Source organism: Dendrobates tinctorius, unplaced genomic scaffold, assembly GCF_039654945.1.
Source record: "Dendrobates tinctorius isolate UK_male_01 unplaced genomic scaffold, ASM3965494v1 ptg000162l, whole genome shotgun sequence".
NCBI lineage: Eukaryota > Metazoa > Chordata > Amphibia > Anura > Dendrobatidae > Dendrobates > Dendrobates tinctorius.
In genome coordinates this window covers 55,876,998-55,896,028 of record NW_027361829.1, presented here as the reverse complement: position 1 = coordinate 55,896,028, position 19,031 = coordinate 55,876,998, and the positions used below count along the sequence as shown (strand labels likewise).

The following is a 19,031-nucleotide window of genomic DNA, read 5'->3' as shown; positions in this document are numbered from 1 at the left end:
TTTACTTTATTACAATGTCCCAGGGGGGACATAACTGTCATGTGACAGATCGCTAAAAAAAACAAAAAAAAAACAACACCATTTTCCGAGACCCGTAGCGTCTCCATTTTTCGTGATCTGGGGTCGGGTGAGGGCTTATTTTTTGCGTGCCGAGCTGACATTTTTAATGATACCACATATATGCAGACACGTTCTTTTGATCACCCGTTATTGCATTTTAATGCATTGTCACAGAGATAAAAAAAACGTAATTCTGGGGTTTTGATTTTTTTTCTCACTACGCTGTTTAGCAGTCGGGTTAATGCTTTTTTTTATTGATAGATCGGGCGATTCTGAACGCGGCGATACAAAGTATGTGTAATTTTTTTTTTGTTTTATTTTGAATAGGGCGAAAGGGGGGTGATTTGAACTTTTATATTTTTATTTTTTTCATATTTTTTAAAATACTTTTTTTTTAAATTTTGTCATGCTTCAATAGCCTCCATGGGAGGCTAGAAGCATGCCATACTTGATCGGCTCTGCTACATATAGGCGATGAGCAGATCGCCCATATGTAGCAGAATTACTGCATAGCTATGAGCGCCGACCACCGGGTGGCGCTCATAGCAAAGCGGCATCAACAATCATAGAGGTCTCCAAATGCATCACTGACCCCCGATCATGTGACGCCATTGTCAGCGGCGTTTAACGGGTTAATAGGTGCAGGTAGATCGCGATTCCACCTGCGCCTATTGCGGGCACATGTCAGCACCGGAGCCCTCATCAAAGCAGGGGAAAAGTCCAATGACGGACTGTGTCCGTCATTGGACATTAAGGGGTTAATAGACTACAGAAAACATAGATTCTATATATATATATATATATATGCATTATCAAATAAAGCCAAAAAAAAAACCTCTCTGCAGTAAAATCAGACAAGCACAGACAAGAGGTAAAAAATAGCGTGGTTCAATAAAGGAACATCAGAATTATATCCATATTGGTTCCCATAGAAGGCAATGGATGATACCTATTGCCAAAAAAAAAATTATAGAAACAGCTGGGGATTAACCCAAACTTAGGTTCCAGCCTCGACGCGTTTCCCCGCCCACACGGTTCATCAGGAGACACAATAAGGAACCAGCCAATTCATGGATGTGAGGTGTCCAGATAGAGAGGCAAATCTCTCTCCACAGGTGTTCAATGGGATTTAGATCTGGACTCACTGCTGACCACTTCCAGCGCTTTGTTTCCATAAATTTCTGGGTGCTTATTGAAGTATGTTTGGGGTCATTGTAGTCTTCAAATTTCATGATCTCTTGCACACAGTCAAGGCACCCAGTGCCAGAGGCAGCAAAACTACCTCAACACATCTTTGAACCTTCACCATATTTGACTAGGTACTGTATTCTTTTTCTACGTAGGCCTCATTCCATTTTAGATGACCAGTAGAATGATGTGCTTTGCCTAAAAGCTCTATCTTTGTCTCATCTGTCCACAAGACGCTTTCCATTAGGAATTTGGCTTACTCACATACATTTTGGCAAACTGGGATCCTCCTGGGTCTCCTGCCATAGTGTTTCATTTCATTCAAATGTCAATGAATATTTTGCGCTGAAACTGATGCACCCTGAACCTGCAGAACAGCTTGATTTTTTTTTTTTAAACTTGATTGGGGCTGATTATCCACGATTGGAATATCCTGCATTGCAATCTTTCAGCAATTTTTCTCTGCCGTACACACAAAGAAAATAAACGTGTATGACAAAGCATGTGTAATTACAATAATTTTCTGGGAGAAATACTTCATTTTCTGGAACAATTTCAAAGGTGCCAACACTTTCAGCCATGACTGTAAGTACTGTCCCTAACACAATTGTAACTTTGGCTGTGTGGAGTTTCTGTTTATGGTTGTTTTTATAAAGTGAGACAAGAAGCAGTTTTAACTGATGATAAGTAGTCATAGCTCACTGAAATGAAATGCGGGGTCTCTGCCAGCTTTCTTGAAGATTCTCCTATTCTGCTAGGCACGATTCAGGGAAAGTACGTACTAGTATAAAAGGAAGCGACAGGAACTGGCAGCACAGATGACAGACTATAGTGACCATAATGAAAAAGCCTTAAAGGGATCAGCCCACAAAAATCACTTATCGCTTATCCAACAAGCATGCATAACCACTATTCCACCTTCTTGGACATCAGTTTCTAGTGATTAGTGCTCTTTTTTACATTGTGTTTGTAATTTCTTTTTGTTTGCAGGTACAGCCTAAAAGACATGCCGAAAAACTAATCGGAAACATTGTGTCCGCATGAGGTGAGCAGGATTTTAGGTTATTAGTCAGTGAGTGTAGTCATCACCTGCTTGTCATGGTAATGTAACCCCCTGTGCCTGGAAAGGCAGAGAGTGTGGAAGATGGCACAGCTGGAGACTCCTGCACTCCAAGGTATCTTACTGATCGTGACAAAAATAAAAAACAGAGGTTAGTAAGTCGCTAAGCAACGTAAAGCGTTTTTTCCAAGATGAATTATTGTATGGAACAGTTCTCCCATTTCTTTTCTTCCTTCCTAGTTTCATAAACTAAAAATCAAGGGAGGTGTTGAATACACTGACAACACATGACCAGATGTCTAAGGCTATGTGCACACGGTGCGGATTCTGATGCGGATCCGCAGCGTTTCTGGCCTTGTGGGTCCGCAGGAGTTTCTGCTGCATTGTACAGTACCATTGTTTTCAATGGTACGCTGTACCAAAAACTCTGTGCACATGTTGTGGATTTTTCTGCTCGGATTTGCTGCGGGTTACAATCCGCAGCATGTCAATTCTTTGTGCAGATTCCGCTGTGGTTTCACACCTTATCCATTATGAAGTGTGAAACCGCAGGGTAAACCGCAGGACTTTTGACCCGAGAATTTACCTGAGGTTTTTTACAAATCCGCGGGGACAAATCCGCAGGTCTCAAAAGTACATGTGCACATAGCCTAACAACCCAAAAATAAGTAGTGCAAAGAGGGAGAGAGAGATTCTCCAGCATCACTAAGAAGTAAAAAATATTAAGTTTATTTTATCTACTTTAATCCCTTAACGACCAGAGCTATTTTCGGTTTTGCATTTTCATTTCTTGCTCCCCTTCTTCCCAGAGCCATGACTTTTTTTTATTTTTCAGTCAATATGGCCATGTTAGGGCTTGTTTTTTGCAGGACGAGTTTTGCGGGATGAGTTGTACTTTTGAATTTACCATGTCATGTACTGGAATACGGGAAAAAAATACCAAGTGCGGGGAAATTGCAGAAAAAAGTGCAATCCCACAGTTATTTGTTTTTTTTTTTTTTCTTCAGCATGTTCCCTAAATGCTAAAACTAACCTGACATTATGATTCTCCAGGTCATTACGAGTTCATAGACACCAAACATATCCAGGTTCTTTTTTATTTAAGGGGTGAAAAAAATTCCAAAGTTTGTTAAAAAAAAAAAAATATATATTGTGCCATTTTCCGATACCCGTAGCGTCTCCATTTTTCGTGATCTCGGGTTGGGTGAGAGCTTATTTTTTTCCGTGCCGTGCTGACGTTTTTATTGGTACAATTTTGGTGCAGATACAATGTTTTGATCGCCCGTTATTACATTTTATTGCAATGTAGCTGTGACCAAAAAATGTGATCTGGTTAATTATTTTTAAATATTGATAGATCAGGTGATTCTGAACTCGGCGATACCAGATATGTGTATATATTTTTTTTCTTTATTGTTTTGTATGGGGGGAAAGGGGGGTGATTTGCACTTTTATATATATATATTTTTTTTTTTTTTTTTTTTACTTTGGGTGACTAGAAGCTGCAGTACTTTGATCGCCTCTGCTACACACAGGTGAAGATCAGATCGCCTGTGTGTAGCAGAAATGCTCACTTGCTATGAGTGCAGACCACGGGGCGGAGCTCATAGCAATCTGGCAATGATAACCACAGAGGTCTACTGCAGATCTCTGGTTGTCATGCTGACCCATCAGTGACCTGTGATCATGTGACAGGGTCACCAATGGATGGTATTTGTGACGCGCTTCCTGTAGGTGCAAATTAAATGCCGCTGTTAGAGATTGACAGCAGCATTTAAATAGTTAACAGCCGCAGGTGGATCGCAATTCCACCCGCGGCTGTTGCAGGCACATGTCAACTGTATAGATCACCTTTCATGTGCCGGAGCCCACACCAAACAGGGGGAGTCCGACATGTGCGTACTATTATGGCGCATGTTGGAAAGGGGTTAAGTTCATACATAAAAAATATATTAAAAATGAAACACCAAGCCAACAAGTTTCCAACGTTTGATGGGCTCTTGAAAATGAGAATAACCCTTTAAGTGTTGGCCTTAGGCTCAATTATTGGTTGAGTAAAAAGTGTTGACTCCCAGTGTGGGGTTAATGTTAAGTGTGTAACAGTACAGACACCGAGGGCTAATGGATGTATAATGCATGTCCTTACACGTCAAGCTATCACAATGCACATATTACATATAGTTTACCGATAGATTTACAGTATAATCTATACAGCCCTTAGGCCTCTTTCACACTTCCGTTTTTTACAATCAGTCACAATCCGCCAGGTTTTGAAAAAAAACGGATCCTCAAATTTTTTTTGAGGATCCGTTTTTTTCCCATTGACTTGCATTAATGGCGGATTGTGACGGATTGCTGTCCGTTGCATCCGTTTTTTGTGAGGATCCGCCAAAAGTTGCTGTCCGTCACCATCCTCAAAAATTTCAAAACGGAGCTTGTAACGTTTTTTCTCTCTCTCTCTCTTCTCTTCTTCTCTTCTTCTCTTCTTCTCTTCTTCTCTTCTTCTCTTCTTCTCTTCTTCTCTTCTTCTCTTCTTCTCTTCTTCTCTTCTTTCTCTCTCTCTCTCTCTCTCTCTCTCTCTCTCTCTCTCTCCTTCCCGGCCAGCGATTCCTTTAAATTTCTTCATTTTCAGGATCCGTCTGAAAACGGATCCTGTGCCATCCGTTCACATCAGTTGAGAACGGATCCGCTTGTCCGCCTTTTTGGCGGATTATAACTGATGCAAAAAACTGAAGTGTGAAAGAGGCCTTATACTACAAATTCTCACGTAGTTCCCACTGAAAAGGAATGTTGAAAAAGTAGGTTTTAGTAGGAAAATTCCAAAATGCTGTTATTATTTCTTGGGGCTGGCAGCAGATTTCTATCTATGAATACTCGCTTTCAGTTTCCTTTGATCTCACATTCAAGCTGTAATCTCAAAGTGAAAACAAATCTAACTAGAACCATTAATATACATTGTGCCATGTAACACAAGCAATAATGTGTCACCTTGAAACATTGACTGGGAACATTCCTAATATACACTCACTGGCCACTTTATTAGGTACACCATGCTAGTAAGGGGTTGGACCCCCTTTTGCCTTCAGAACTGCCTCAATTCTTCGTGGCAGAGATTCAACAAGGTGCTGGAAGCATTCCTCAGAGATTTTGGACCATATTGACATGATGGCATCACACAGTTGGCGCAGATTTGTCGGCTGCACATCCCTGATGCGAATCTCCCGTTCCACCACATCCCAAAGATGCTCTATTGGATTGAGATCTGGTGACTGAGGAGGCCATTTGAGTACAGTAAACTCATTGTCATGTTCAAGAAACCAATCTGAGATGATTCGAGCTTTATGACATGGCGCATTATCCTGCTGAAAGTAGCCATCAGATGTTGGGTACATTGTGGTCATAAAGGGATGGACATGGTCAGCAACAATACTCAGGTAGGCTGTGGCGTTGCAACGATGCTCAATTGGTACCAAGGGGCCCAAAGAGTGCCCAGAAAAAATTCCCCACACCATGACACCACCACCACCAGCCTGAATCGTTGATACAAGGCAGGATGGATCCATGCTTTCATGTTGTTTACGCCAAATTCTGACCCTACCATCCGAATGTCGCAGCAGAAATCGAGACTCATCAGACCAGGCAACGTTTTTCCAATCTTCTACTGTCCAATTTCGATGAGCTTGTGCAAATTGTAGCCTCAGTTTCCTGTTCTTAGCTGAGAGGAGTGGTACCCAGTGTGGTCTTCTGCTGCTGTAGCCCATCTGCCTCAAAGTTCGACGCACTGTGCGTTCAGAGATGCTCTTCTGCCTACCTTGGTTGTAACGGGTGGCAATTTGAGTCACTGTTGCCTTTCTATCAGCTCGAACCAGTCTGCCCATTCTCCTCTGACCTCTGGCATCAACATGGCATTTCCGGCCACAGAACTGCCGCTCACTGGATTTTTTTTCTTTTTCGGACCATTCTCTGTAAACCCTAGAGATGGTTGTGCGTGAAAATCCCAGTAGATCAGCAGTTTCTGAAATTCTCAGACCAGCCCTTCTGGCACCAACAATCATGCCACGTTCAAAGGCACTCAAATCACCTTTCTTCCCCATACTGATGCTCGGTTTGAACTGCAGGAGATTGTCTTGACCATGTCTACATGCCTAAATGCACTGAGTTGCCGCCATGTGATTGGCTGATTAGAAATTAAGTCTTAACACACAGTTGGACAGGTGTACCTAATAAAGTGGCCAGTGAGTGTATAATATAATTAACACTGTGGTGATTGAGACAGAATAAAATATCTCTTTTATTTCATTTTTATAGACAGGTTTTGAAGCTTCCCCAGAATGACTTAGTGATTGAATATTTTGAAATTTGAATACTACCGTATTCTGTATTTTACAAAATAATAAATCTAAATTTCGGCATACATTAAGGGGGAAGGTTAGGCTACATGGATGAGTTTGCGCTCAGCTTTAGTACCATAAATCTATCCAGAGAGGGTGTTTGCTTGGATGTTCTTTCTAAGCCTAGTGATCTGCAGACGAACACATCCTGGCATATTTGTATAGGACTCGCACTCAAAAAGTTAGATTTCTATAAATTTTTACTTTGAAACAACTACCCCTGATTCCAGTACTTTCTTTACTTGATATTGCTTGACTGTATTTCTTCCATGCTTGCTCCTACTCTACAAGTATATACTGTACCTCTAAAACCAAAGTAAGTGTTTCCTGCATTAAAAGGATTATTTAGGTGACATCTTCTGAAAGAAGCATTATGTAGAGACAGAGACCCTGATTCCACTTATGTGACACTTAGTGGGCTGCTTATTGTAGTTCTCGTAAAATCACTGTTTTATCTGCTGCAGATCTAGCAGTTCTCTGAATGCTAAGCTCTGTATAACCCTGCCCACTCCACTGATTGGCAGCATTCTGTGTTTACTGTGCATAGGCAGAAAGCTGCCAATCAGTGGTGAGGGCAAGGTTATACAGAGCTTATTAATATGGAGGACTACATGACAGCAGGTTTACTAATCCTCTAATGATAACTGCCAAATGATAAAACAGTGATTTTTTTTTTTCAAAAGTACAGCAAGCAGCTGAGTAAATGGGATATCACTGGAGTCAGCATTTCTGTCTTTACATTATACTGCTCTCATCACGAAACACAAAGCTATAAAACAACCCACCCCTCAAGAAATATATAAATAACGGTCTTACAGTTAGTGAATAATGCCACTATACAAGTGAGTATACCACCATCCAAACACTGAACAAAATCTACTATGCTAAGACCCATACGACCACTATCGAAGGAACAAATAATACTGCCTCACCAAGACCACATTTTACCACTAAGCAACCAAATAATACCAAAACACTTATCTTGACAAAAACAACTGTATTAATACCAATATTACCATCATACTGTGACCAAACAGTTGTAAATACTGGTAGCACACTGGTGCTCTCTGTACCAAATATGTCTTTTATGTAAGGATAATTCTAGTAATTTATCTGTGACCAAAGTTCTGAACTTCATTTATTTTTCTCCATTTGGCTCAGACTTCTTCCATCCACATCCACCTTGTTTCTGAAGAACATAACACAGAAATATTTGGCTCATCACTTTTACCCTGTTCTAAATAAAATAAATGGCGTCCTACACAGTAATAATTACATTCCTCACTGTCATACCCGAGCTTTGTGCCTAAACACAGTTATAGTGCCCTCTCTATGCTTAAGCACTGTAATAGTGCCATCTTTGTGTCCCCATTGAGATGTACTGACCTCTTTACAATATCTCACTTTATACCCCAGACAATATGGATGTCCCTTTTTGCACCCCCATACAATAATGATGTTCCAATAAAATAATTATATCTCCCTAAGCGCTTCATACAATATGTATGGTCCCCATTGCACCATACAATAATAATAATGCCCCCTTTGCCCCCATGCAATACTAATACCTACTTTTCTCACAAATAATAGTAATGCCCTCTTTGCCCTATGCAATACTAATACATGCTTTGCTCACAAATAATAGTAATACCCCCTTTTCACCATACAATAATTCTAATGTACCCTTTGTTCATACGAAATAATAATGCCCCATACAATTATAATGCCCCTTTTGCCCCATACAATAATAATAATGCCCCCTCTGACCCATACAAGTATAATAATGCCCCCTTTGACCCATACAAGTATAATAATGCCCCCTTTGACCCATACAATACTTACGACCTTTTTGCCCCATCTAAAAATAATAATGCCCCTTTCGCCTCCATACAATAATGCTAATGCCATCTTTTGCCCCATACAATCATAATAATCCCCTCGCTGCCCAAATCACACAAATGAATTCTTCCTTTGCACCCTCTGATACTCCGATTTTAAATTTTAATAAAATATGTTCCCCCCACCCAGCTACCAGGATGAATGGCAACATCTTCCTTGTTTTCCCTGCAGCCCGCTGTCAGGCACAGGCGGTGCGCTGATGGCCACAGTCATTACGCAGCCTATGACTTACCACAGCTAGTGGCAAAGCTGGGGGCCAATGGCTCACTGCTCCACCACAGTGTTTAATAGTATCCGAGTTATGATAATGCAAATATAATTATAAGCTGTGTTTTCCCATGTGAATGCAATTGTTACGCTAAAGCCTCTTTCTTCTCCTCTGATCTTTGCATATGCACAAATCACTGAGCAAGTCTAGAACACGCTCCCCATAAATCATCTGGAGTCTATTGTTTTCTAAGGTCCATGTGGCGACTGTAAAGCATATTTCTGTTTTCGGAAGCTCAAGCAAGATGGCAGACGCATATTCATGAACAGAAAATGAAAAAAAAAATCTACATGCTTGAAATAATTATATAGGCGATATAATTTCCTTTCATTTATGGGGTATTCACTTGTAGTTGGCACTGGAAAACAGTTCTCTTCCCTCCGACAGAAAGTCTTTTCCCTGAGACAATTGTTTTAAAGTCTCCCTACATTTTTCTGGATTTTTACAAGTAGAATTATTATATTTAAGAAGAGCAAGCTTAGGGTGGTTTCACATTTGCGTTTAAGGCCGCAGCGTCGGCCTGCGCACGACCGCCGCTAAGCCCCGCCCCCTGCCGTGCCTCCGCCAGTAGCTCTGCCTACGGGCGCATGACGCTGCATGTGTCCCCTATCTTTAGCACTGGGGACGCAGGCCATGTGCAGGTATGCGTTTGGCGGTGCATGCGTCCTTTTGACGCTACGCCGAGCGCACCAAATTGCAACAGGTTGCGTTTGGCGCTGGTCGGCGCAGCGTCAAAAGGACGCATGCGTCGCCAAACGCATACCTGCGCACGGCCTGCGTCCCCAGTGCTAAAGATAGGGGACGCTTGCAGCGTCATGCGCCCGTAGGCGGAGCTACTGGCGGAGGCACGGCAGGGGGCGGGGATTAGCGGCGGCTGTGCGCAGGCCGACGCTGCGGCCTTAAACGCAAATGTGAAACCACCCTTACCTTATAGCAAAGGACTCGCCATCAACTCAACCTCACCTTTCCTTAGTAAACCACTCACCATTAAATAGTCAAGAACCATGTTGTGGAATCTCCCTAAACTTTAATATGATATGATAAAACACATCTGATTACTATACTGCTCATGTTTTTGGCACATTGGTGAAGAATCTGTTTCAAACAAAATAAGTCATGTCAAGTTCCCGCCAATAAGAATAATTTTTTGGGTGTACTACTTTATGCCCTGTGCAACATTGATGTATACAATTACTGTAAGATTTGTTATAATTCATAGTAAGGCTATATGCACACGTAGCGTTTTAAAACGCTTACTAAAAACCGGACTCCTTCCCAGAAATCGCGCGTTTTTTTCCACGCGATTTCACTGCGATTTTGCCGCGATTTTCGCGTGCGATATTCAAGCACTTTCCAAGCGATTTGAAGCATCGCTTGGAAAGTGATTGACAGGTTGGTCACACTCGTCAAACATAGTGTTTGACAAGTGTGACCAGGTTTTTACTATTGAGGCCGCCTATGCGGCATCAATAGTAAAAGATAGGATGCTAAAATGCTAAAAAAAAATAAAAAAATCGGTGTATATTTACCTTCCGGCGTCCCGCGCTGCATTCCCAGGCCTCAGCGTTCCCAGTAATGCCTTGCGAGACCTGTGATGAGGTAGTCTCGCGTTGCTATAGCGATCTCGCGAGACCACGTCATCACAGGACCTTGCCGCAAGGCATTACTGGGAACGCTTAGGCCGGGAATGCATCGCGGGACGCCGGAAGGTAAATATACCCCGATTTTTTTATTCTTTTTTTACAGGGGTATGGTACCCAGGGCCTGGACGACAGTCTCCTCTCCTCCACACCGTGGGTACCAACCGCACATGAGACGCTTAACTTCCCGCATGGTGGGCATAGCCACATGCGGGAGGTAAGTGATTCTCATGCATTCCTATGGGTGCGGAATCGCGGCAATTCTTTGCGATTCCGCACAAAGAATGAGCATGCTGCGATTTGTTCTGCGATGCGATTCCGCCGCGGAAAAAAGCGCAGCATTAGGACAGCATGTGCGGAATGCCATAGGAATGCATGGGGGGCGTTCTGTACATGATTTTTAAGCGTTTTCGCGCCAAAAATCGCGGCAAAAACGCTTAAAAATCGCTACGTGTGCACACAGCCTCAAAAAAGATTTTTCAATTAAATTTATACAAAAAGTTTACAATTTTTGGTTGCAATTCTGTTGATTTTCGTAGGGTCTGTTTTACACCAGCCAATCAGCGGAACTAAATGGCCTCTGATTTAGCTACTTGTTTTCTGATTGGCAGTCATTTAATAACCAGTTTACACAGGCAGAGCACACTTCTGATGAGTAGTTAACGACCTTGAATAGATTTCTCAGTGCACATAGGCGACCATTCTTCAGTGTCCTGTTTACACAGGATAATACGCTGCCGAGAACGAAGATCTTCTGAGCAAACCAAATGATCATTTGACCCCACAAACAATTGTTTTGCTTATTCGTAGGATGACTGCCTGTTAGACTGCAAAATTATCAGGATCAGATTAATCATGCATTGTAGATGCACCTTTACTCATTGTGCTGCCTACAAAACAGGAACTGTCATGAGTTACACCACCTCCAGGAGTTGGGACTTACCTTCTTCAGGGCCACTATGGCAGATATTTATGCAGTATTTTGTCTTGGACAACAGTAAATAGAAAAACTAACTAGTGCTGTACTGATTTTATCCAAGATAGATTTTTATACCACTGTGTCCCTTTTCTCATTAGAGGGGTTGTTCCTCAAAGAACATTTTAATCCATAGATCTAAGAAAATTTTTTTCAACAGTTTAGCAATAGTATTAAAAGGAAATTCTAGCACTGAGATAATCTTATAAATGTGCCCCTGCTGTGTACTGTGTAATGGCTGTGTCTGACCGTGCAGGATCATAATCTGATCATACCACAGATCAATGGCAGGAGAGCAAGCAAAAGAGTATACAGACAGAACAGCAGGGGATCACAGCTGATTCTTTCCTTTGAGGTAAGACATTTGCCTGCCTGTTTTATCCATGAATGAGTCTTTCTTCCAAGACATATGACATTAGCTAAGTGGCAACCGACACTCCTTTCTCACTGACATGATTTTTGATGAGCTCAAGGGATTGGCGATGCAACAGATCACTTGCTCCTGTGATAAAACAGGCAGGATAATGTTTTACCTCATACAAAGCAGCAGCTACAAGCCCTTGCTATGTCATCTGATAATCACTTACTCTTCCTCCCCTACCCAGGAGATGGGGTCAGGCTCGGACTGGCCCACAGTGGAACAGGGGAATCCCCCGGTGGGCCCCTGTGCAGATCTGGGCCCCCAACCTTACTGTATGGGCAGTACTTGTCATAATTCACTTGATTCTCTCTGTAAAGAAAAAAGCAGTATCTCGTCATTCATTATCCAAACTACCCAGTTTATTATTATATACAGCTATAGGTAAATTTGTGAACCAGGGTCATGTAATATTTGTATGCAGGTGAAAAGTGGACCCCCCAAAAGTCAATGTTACTGGTGGACCCTTGGCACCCAGTCCAACACTGGATGGGGGTATATGCAGACCATGTTCCTGTATGGTCACACACAGCTTTTACACAGTGCACAGCAGGGGCACATTTAGAGGATTATCTCAGCACAGGAACATTTTTATTTAATAGATCTAATTATGGAAATTATTATTATTCCAAGATATGTTGAGTAAAATGTACTTTGTTCATCGGACAACCCCTTTAAAATAGTTATCTCACTGTTGAAATATTGGCACAAATTGCCTTGTGTGATTTCCATATTCAACATGTGCTTTATTGCACAAAGAATTGTTAATTAAAATGCTGACATTGCATAAAAACAACAGATTTCCCTATCACTTGTCATTTACTGGCTGCACCGCAACTCTGGAATCTACACTGCAGCCTTCCAGGTGATTAAAAAGACATTTTGGAAAGTGTCAAGGAAGCATTGAATTTGATGCTTCTTATCCTATATCCATAGGTAGTAATAGTCACTACATTAGCACTGTGTACTGCTGGCATATCCCTCAGTGGTCAGTGAATTTGCAAAAACCCATCCATTTCATAAATAGTTCTCTACATTTATATATGTTCCAGGAAATATACACAGAGCAATAGCTGGTCAATTTCCAGAAACTGCTAGTAAAATAAAATTTTGTTATTTATAATACGAGGAGCGATCCAAAAGTAATGATAATCAATAATAAACACAATGAATATAGTCAAAATTTTTTTTTATTTTTCTACATAGTCTCCTAACAAGTCTTATACATTTAGTCCATCTCTTTTCTAAACTTAGAATTCCCTTCGAAAAAAATTCTTGATCTTGACCCTCAAAAAACTCCCCAACAGCGGTTATCACGTCGCTATCGTCGTCAAATTTCTTGCCCAGGAGGCGTTCCTTGAGCCGAGGAAAGAGAGAGAAGTCACTGGGGGCTAGATCTGGCGAATAGGGGGGGTGTTCCACCAGTTCAAAGCCCGCTTCTTGAATGGTAGCCATGGCAACTGCAGGCTTGTGAGCCGGTGCGTTATCTTGGTGAAACAGCACTCCAGCCCGCAGTTTGCCGTGCCTTTTCTCCTTGATAGCCTCCCGCAATCTTCTTATTTGTTCTGCGTAGTAGGAGCCCGTAATAGTGGCTCCAAATAGTCCACCATAATAATTCCTTCAGCGTCCCAAAAAAGGGACGCCATAACCTTCCCTGCTGAGCTTGACACTTTGAATTTCTTCGGCGTCTGTTCGTCGGCTCGTTTCCATGTCATCGATTGTTGTTTAGTTTCGGGATCAAAGTGGTGGATCCAGGTCTCATCCATGGTCAAAAAACGTGACAAAAAATTCTCCTTGTCTGCTTGGAACTTTTCGAGATTTGCTATTGAAATGTCAACTCGTTTCTTCTTTTGCGCGTCGGTTAACATTTTTGGCACCCAACGCGCGGAGACCTTTCTCATATGCAATTCTTTTGCAAGGATTCTTTGAATACTGCCATATGAGATCCCTGTGACCTCAGCTACATGCCTGATAGTCACTCTTCGATCTGCCAACACAACTTCTTCAACTTTTTTCACGTTTTCTTCATTGAGGGACGTGGATGGGCGTCCTTCGCGATGTTCATCTTCCGTCGATGTTCTTCCCAGCTTAAATTCCTTGGCCCAGCGTGCAACTGTGGAATATGGAGGAGAAGAGTCCCCCAATGTTTCCACCAAGTCGCTGTGTATGTCTTTGGTAGACATTTTTTTCAAGCAGAGGTATTTGATGACAGCTCTGAGCTCGTTTTTTTCCATTTTGATGTTCAATCCTTGGCAGTTCATATTCAAATGAATGTAGCTCCCAGGAATCGTGACCTATTTAAGTGATTTTTTTTTTCCTGGACTAGTGGGTACCTAACAGAGAAGAAAACATTTTATTTTAATTTCTGTGTGCAATAGAAATAACCGATTATCATTACTTTTGGATCGCCCCTCGTATATTATTGATAACAATGTATATTATTTATATTTCAAAAACCTGGAGCATAGTAAAAAAGTGACTTTTTAAGTATTGACCTAGTATATTTTAGCATATTGCCATCATTCAGGTCAGGTACAAACACAACTTAACGTTGCATTTTTGGATGTGGCGATCATGAAAACATCTCGAAAACCAGGCGACAATCAGTACACGCAACCAAAGTAATCAAGATGGGCATTTCATACAGGGACTGGTGTACATTTCTGTTTTCATAGAGTAAATTACGATGACTTTGTCAGCCACAACCCTCCCTGTTAAGCTCCACAAAGTTTACAAAAAGTTGGCGAAACTGGCCAGGACTGGTATAGTAATTAGAGTTGACGAATCTGAATTGACCATATTCGTGTCATACTGGTACCCTACTCGTGCCAACTTTTTTGACAATCGATTCTGAACATACTTGTTCATGTGTAATTGTAATGTGTAATAAAGCTATCATCTCGTATTTGCTGTTCCCTGTTTTATTTTTAATTAATCTCTGGGTCAGACTATATGTGGTTAATTTTCCACAATGTACCGTTGCTGTGAGATTATTTGGTTAGATACTTTGGTCTCATACTCAAATCTCTGCCATTGAGGCTATGAAATAAATACAGATTTCAACCCTCACAAAAATCTGAAAAGACTGCATTGCTGCAGATCATTCATGGTTGGTGTATTGCAGCATCTATACAATCATCTCATCTATATATATATAAAAATGAGTGTAAGTGTGTATCAGCCATGCCCACTCCACATAGCAACCAATCATTAAGCATCTTTCATTTCACCAGAGCTATTTAAAAGAAGCTGAGCTATGATTGGTTGCTATGAGAAACAGTTTTCCTTGTAGAAGTTGTGGTAACTGAGGCCTATTATTGTTATCATTTCTATGGTGTTATCCTTCTGTAAAGCTGGAAATAACACAATTTATTACTGTGCTGACACAGACCACCCTCTGACACAGACTGCAGGGGGAGCCCAGTATCACACAGGATAGGATTAGATACACGGCTCAGCAGACAGTATCACACAGGATAGGATTTGATACACAGCTCAGCAGTCCGTAACACAGGATAGGATTAGATACACGGCTCAGCAGACAGTATCACACAGGATAGGATTAGATACACAGCTCAGCAGACTGTATATCACACAGGATAGGATTAGATACACAGCTCAGCAGACTGTATCACACAGGATCGGATTAGATACATGGCTCAGCAGACAGTATCACACAGGAGAGGATTAGATACACAGCTCAGAGTCAGTATCACACAGGATATGATTACTGTCATGATCCTACGGTTGGTTTGGGACTGGTGCCTCAGGGGTTAATCATTGTGGCCTCTCTCTGGATCTGGGAGGGCTTTTTATAGCCTCAGGTTGCTCTAATACTTGTCAGTTATACTCCTGCCTTCGCTGAGTTAGTTGCCCCCTGTGTGCCTGTGCCTTGTGCCTGTTCTCATGTGATAACTTGGTTCTGACCCAATCTGTTTCCCCATTGTGTATTTGCCTTCTGATTTGGTACTGTCTGCTTGCTCACCTGGTTCTTGGACTTTTGCCTCTCTCAGTTTTCTGACTTCTTTGGCTTGGCTCTGACTACTCTCCTGCCTCTGGAGCTCTTACCCGGTGACCCAGACTCGACTTACCCTTCTGCAGTCTGGTCGGACCCTGATGCATCTCGCTTGCGCCTCCGGGAGTCCTGCTATTGGCTCCGCCCTGGTCCCGCCCCCTGTGGTCACTTGCCACAGGTCCTGTTCGCAGGCGGTCGCATACCGTCCGCCTATTCCCTGGACGCTGTGAACCCCATTTGTCTTCTCTGCACTGGACGTGTACAGATAGGTGGGTACCCGTTACGTGATCCGTGACAGTTACACGGCTCAGCAGACAGTAACACACAGGATAGGTTCGATACACGGCTCAGCACACAATATCACACAGGATAGGAAATATAATCACGGCTCAGCAGACTATCACACAGGATAGGATTAGATACATGGCTCAGCAGACAGTATCACACAGGATAGGATTAGATACACGGCTCAACAGACAGTATCACACAGGATAGGATTAGAAATACAGCTCAGCAGACAGTATCACACAGGATAGGATCAGATACACGGCTCAGAAGACAGTATCACACAAGATAGGATTAGATACACAGGTCAGTAGACATTAACACACAGGATAGGATTAGATACACAGCTCAGCAGACAGTAACACACAAGGCAGAATTAGATACACAGCTCAGCAGACAGTATCACACAGGACAGAATTAGATACACAGCTCAGCAACAGGATGTGCCAAAGGAGAGGACATTTTCATTCCAACAATTCCACTCATTCCATCTGATCTGCCTTTGATTTTAAATGCCTCCAGTTTCTACTTCGACTGGCATTTGCAATGTCCATTAACAATGCTCAGGGACAGTCCTTGTAAGTAGTATGGATTGATTTGCAATCTCCATGGTTTTATCATGGTCAACTTTACTTGGCCAGTTCATAGTTACACCAAAAGGAAAAACCAAAAATGTTGTTTATCAAAAGGCTCTTGAAGGAGTTGAAAATAAAATACTATCAATACTTAGGTAATCATTTAGTTAATTTGTGTTGCAAATCTGTAGTGTTTAATATATGATGCGAAATTTTTTTATGTGCAATATAATCATTGTAATTTGTTAGAACTCACCACAGTTAGTTACTATGCCTGGGCAATGCGGGGCTCTTCAGCTAGTTAATAAATAATGCTTTATTTTTGGACCAAGCTTATATCTCATTTCAGTCCAACCTGTACTCTCATAAACATGCAATATTTCCCAAATGATGATATCGTACCTCTCTAGGACTAACAGGAACACTATAAATCAATGTATACCACGTCATCTTACATCAGTTTCTCCATGTCATTGATATTCCACCATTAAAAATATGAAAATAGGGGTGCAAGGATGAAAAACACAGCACTAATATGCTAAAATGCAGTGGATGAATCATTTTTGCAGGCCCCCAGCAAAGTTTGAATGTCACTTGAAAGTTAGCAGTCAGGGAGATTAGTCTCTCTTTCTCGTGTTAATAAAATACTGTTTCATTAATTAGCTCTGCCAAAAAATTCTAAGATCATATTTTATTTATGGATCCTCTTTTTTTCATAGTGAATCATTTATTAAAATTTCCATTTTCTTCACGGTGGTTCTGCATTTCTTACTGAAAATTATGCACTGTTTGTCTCACTGGAATAAAAATGGTTTATCCCCCAAAAATACAAAAAAAGCTAAAAATAATGTGAGGGTTAAGCTCTACACCAGAATTTTCTGATCATGCTTTCTAAACCACTTTTGGTCATACTCTTTGCATGTATTCACAATACTCCTTGCTGATTGTAGCCCACACAATGTCAGTCCTATAGACCTGCCTTCATTAAAGATTATGTGGGAGGAGTACTGCTTCTCCTTAAATGTAATCTGTCAGCAGAATTTCACCACCAAACTATTTATATGCTCAAGTAATTCTTGCTGAAAAGACAAGTCCACAATACCTTTACCTAGCCATTCTGTTCCCCATTACTGACAAATCCGCATATGAACTGATATGCAAATGAGGCTGAAGTGCTTTCAGCACCTGGAAGCTCTTCCTAAGCCTCTGTCACCCCGGATCCATTCCTCACCCAGCGCTGTCTTCTGATAGACTGAAAGCCTCTATACTGAGTGACTTCAAGTAAAAGGGCTATCAGTCAGGCAGAAGGCAACATTGGCCAAGGAATAGATTCAAAGTGACAGAGGCTTGGGAAGTTCTTGCAGGTGTCTAAGAATCCTGGTGACAGATTACCTTTAAAGAGACCAGCTGAGCATGGAGTCTTATAGGTAACGCTCCATGGAAGATAAGTGTGAAAACTGTCTCTCTTGCTAAAAATTTTCATTAAAAATCAGCATGGAAAATATGTGCCATTATTATTGTTTTTCAGAAAAACTATTCACACTAGATAGGTTTTACCGTTAGTGTAGTTACTGTCTCAAATGGGTACACCTTGCCGTGGGGGGACAGCTTTACACTTTTTTGATCAAAACAATGTTTACCAAGTACCCTATGTTAATTATTTAGTGCACTTGCTTTTTTACTTATTTATTTTCATTACGGTATATACACATATTGTTTTTTCCTTTGGTTTTGCTTGTTTTTCAGAAAGTAAAGTCATTAACTGACCCGAGGAGACTTCACATGTTCCCCATTGGGAGACAGAATCACCTGGACCTAAAATGTACCCCATCCCTTATCCTGACAATGTCTATTTGTCCTTTAAGCTCAGTTGGTCAGGTTTGCTTTGTGTAGATGGAGTTATCTACCCCATATGGTGCTGTAATGATTGCTATGGTTGTGTTCATCCTCCACTTTATCAATAGGACAATAGCATATACTATAAAAATCGAAAAAATACACTGTATTTTAAAGATCTCCAAAATGTATATTTACAAAAAAATATTATTACAGCAATATTCCCCTTGTATACAGTGGGGAAAAAAGTATTTAGCCGGCCATCAATTGTGCAAGTTCTCCCACTTAAAAAAATGAGAGAGGCCTGTAATTGACATCATAGGTAGACCACAACTATGAGAGTCAAAATGAGAAAGCAAATCCAGAAAATCACCTTGTCTGATCTGGCAAGATTTATTTAGCATATTATGTTGGAAAATA

At 41.3% G+C, this 19,031-nt stretch overlaps 1 protein-coding gene and 1 long non-coding RNA gene across 5 annotated transcripts in view; one reads left to right on the top strand and one right to left on the bottom strand.

Moving 5' to 3' along the window:
• HECW1 (HECT, C2 and WW domain containing E3 ubiquitin protein ligase 1) overlaps positions 1 to 19,031 on the bottom strand; it is a 564,607-nt gene that overhangs the window by 452,903 nt on the left and 92,673 nt on the right. The gene's annotated exons all lie outside the window — the stretch shown is intronic.
• Positions 1,244 to 18,903, top strand: LOC141052739 (uncharacterized). 2 transcript variants are annotated; one of them, XR_012220881.1, is made up of 3 exons: positions 1,244 to 1,379; positions 2,239 to 2,293; positions 18,522 to 18,903. It is a non-coding gene; the product is annotated as an uncharacterized lncRNA (long non-coding RNA). The 2 variants fall into 2 exon arrangements; XR_012220882.1 differs by lacking the exon at positions 1,244 to 1,379 and adding an exon at positions 1,705 to 1,833.